The sequence below is a fragment of the Melitaea cinxia genome, chromosome 22, assembly GCF_905220565.1.
Source record: "Melitaea cinxia chromosome 22, ilMelCinx1.1, whole genome shotgun sequence".
Classification (NCBI taxonomy): domain Eukaryota; kingdom Metazoa; phylum Arthropoda; class Insecta; order Lepidoptera; family Nymphalidae; genus Melitaea; species Melitaea cinxia.
The window spans coordinates 7,085,908-7,089,412 of NC_059415.1; the positions used below are offsets into that span (position 1 = coordinate 7,085,908).

The 3,505-nt window shown below is 29.5% G+C and overlaps 1 pseudogene; it reads left to right on the forward strand.

The window, feature by feature from the left end:
• The first annotated feature begins 499 nt into the window (after positions 1–499).
• LOC123664850 lies at positions 500–617 on the forward strand (annotated as a pseudogene).
• Positions 618–3,505: the final 2,888 nt, after the last annotated feature.

Sequence of the window (3,505 nt, forward strand, 5' to 3'; positions counted from 1 at the left end):
TATAATATAAGCTTTTAAATTTTCAGACCACTATTAAAACTTAATCATACGAGAATTACCGCGATTGTCATTTTGAAACTTCCGATCCATGGTCCCATGACAGTGAACATGGATCAAGGTTGTGTGTGATACGAGTTGCCCGCAACCATGGCGTCTGCAACGTTGGCAAATTATTAAAAAAAAAATACTTATAAAAATTAGTTTTTAGTTTTTTTTAAGGAACACTTAATTCGGTTATATTTTTCTATATACCTTAATACTTTTTATTTGACTTATTGATAATGATGATTTTTTTTTATCGAAAGCTAGTGCTTGTCGAGTGGTCTATTTAAATTTTAATGATATCTGACGAGTACCTTTCGAGTTATTCTTAATAATGTGTGTTATACTATACTTGTTGATGTAATTTGATTACAGTTTTTTTTTTTGAAATCAAATTTCTTTAGGCGTATGTGGGGTAAAATTTTTACGGATCAAACTCGTTACGCGTCACGAATTTTTAAACGTCCATACCACGTTGAATACACCGTTCTCGTCCGATCACTGAAGTTAAACAACTTCGGGCACGGTTAGTACTTGGATGGGTGACCGCCTGAGAACACCGCGTGATGTTGGCTTTTTGTTTTTTTTTTTATTAGTTTTTTTTTTCAATTAGTTTTTCTAATTTAGCTTAGCATAAAACATACATTATGAAACTCAATTTTTATTAGAATAAATAATTAGAGTTAGGCGTATTAAAGAAATTCGAGATACGAAATGTAGTCAGCCTATAGCTAGTCTAGCATAATTTAACAAAAATGCATCATGTTATTGCGCATAATTTATTCTTTCATGACATTACAAAAGAATGAAACATTAAAGAACTTTTTTACAACTTACAGAAAACGACGTAAAAAATTTATTAATTAAACATTTTATTTATTTACATATATTTGTGAAGCGGCTGAAAAAACTAAATCATACAAATACAGGGGTCTAGGCTCCGAATATGATTTTGTCCCATTCGGTGTCGAGACCCTTGGTACGTAGGGTCCTAGCGCTATAAGACTTTTTAAGGAAATAGCAAAAAGGTTATTCGACGTCACAGGAGACCGAAGAGCTGGCAGCTACTTCGGACAAAGAATTAGTCTAGCTATTCAAAGGGGGAACGCTGCCAGTATCTTCGGAACCTTGCCTAAAGGGACTTCTTTTAATAATATTTTTTATCTTTTTCTTCTTTTAATAATATATATATATTATGTTATTATATTATATATTACAACAAAGATTAAATATGCCGTTTACTTTAGACAATTCAACAAAAAGTAATAATTAATAATCTACGGGTAGTTGCCGCATCCTGTAAGCCATATATCAGGTTAAGTGGGTACAACGAGCCAGCGTTGGTGCAGACAGGTGTAATAGTGCGAAAAATCGCTTCGAGGTCACACGGACAAGCCGTTATATTGACAAGCTACATTTTATAATGGTAAATGGTTAATGTAATCTCTGTCTTGATTTGTGTGTTTTTATGTTGTTTTTTTTTTCGCAAGTGGGAGTAATTTTAAACTTTTTTTTTTTTTTTAATGTTTATTTTGTATTAGAAATTAAATAGTTTTTTTTAGTTCAGCAGTAAGCTTTCAGAAATTCGCTTGTTGGATATTTTTAAGTGATGGTAGTAGATTTTTTGAAGCGACCTGAGATTCCCACAGATCTATTTCTGGACCCGAAAATCATCTTACCCCAAATTCATTCATCATTCAGATATCACCAGAGGTTTTAAAATAAATAGTTTGTATAGTATTATAATATTACAACTCGTGCCACGAAAGACTGCTCATGTTCAAATTCTCTATATTTTGGATATTTGAGAGCAGAGTTATTAGATCTTTTATAAAAGTGAGGCCATATTACAATGTCTATAAAAAGACCCGATCACTAAGTTCTTGAAGCACTAATGTTTATTATATTTAGTGTAGAATGTTTGAAAACTCATTACAAATATCAATAACTTGAAACCATAAATATATATCAGGAATGGACTCAGGCCGCATTCTAAAACAGTAAACACGAAACGAGTGACGGGATAAGGGAGCAGATGGCACGGTGGTCAGTGCTGAAAATAAACGCCTAGTATATTGATACGATTGACAGTCAGCTGTCAAAGCTGTCATTAAAATATGATTTATTTTAAATCAATATGAAATCGATAGTTATTTTGGTTTATCAGATATTAATGGATATTTTCGCTATTAATGTAATTTTATTTAAATGCAATTTATTGTTTACAATACTTTATACAAATACTTTGAGTTAATTAACTAGTGGGATTTTTTTTTAATTCTGTAATCTATTATAGTGGAATCGATACCCAATTAATTTTTTATTTATTTGACAAAAACTATCTTTCACATTTTTCTCCGCTTTCAAATTCAGAATTAAGAAGAAATAATTGTGTTTGCAGGCAAACGAAGAAAAACCGAATTTAATTATATCGACAAGTACATAGTAATACAACGTAGGTAGACGAAGGTAATTGTAACAAACCTGTAATACTTTTACTTTACTTTTGTGTTCATTTCGTGAACAAAAAATATCATTAGAATTTTTCATATAATACAGTGAACAGTTATTATTCGTAGTAGAAGAAAATTTCCTTAATTCGTAATTGATGTAATTGTGTTTGCAGGCAAACGATAAAAAAACCGACTTCAATTATATCGACAAGTAATACAACGTAGGTATACGAAAAAATAGTTAAGTAAATAGGCATTATCAAAGATTACTCCAAAAGTTGTAATCAGATCTCGATGAAATTTAAATGTGACCACATGATAAACATCGGCTTTCGATTAAATTAAAAATTATCAAAATCGGTACACCCAGTAAAAAGTTATGCGGATTTTCGAGAGTTTCCCTCGATTTCTCTGGTATCCAATTACCAGATCCTGGTTTCCTTATCATGGTACCAAACTAGGGATATCTCCTTTTCAACAAAAACACACTTTTGACATTGAATATTCTTAATTTAATGTGATAAACAGATATAAACATAATAAAGTATTTTTTTACATTGGTAGTTAGTTAATGATAGTGACATTTGTTAGATGAAAACTAAGTCGCTTTAATGTTGCTTTAATATTGTTAGTGTTAAAGTTACAATATAATTAAAAAGTAACATCCTTGCAAATATATTAAATACATAAACTTAGTAAATAAATATAATTAAAAAAAAATCATGATAATGTAATCAAAAGTAAATTAAAGTGAATTATAAACTTAATTACTATTTACATAGAGTTAATAGTATTAAGTAAATAGGATTTCTATCATGTGCTTAGGATAACAACTAGAACCGACCGTCTGTTAAATTATGTTACAGAATAACAATAATTGATTTGGCTCGCTAACAATTTTTTTATGGCACTGATTTTAATGTTGAATTTATTCATAATTTTATAATTGATTATTTTATTATTAATCTTTCGTATTATTTTTAATTTTGTAGTATCAATTTAATTTTGTA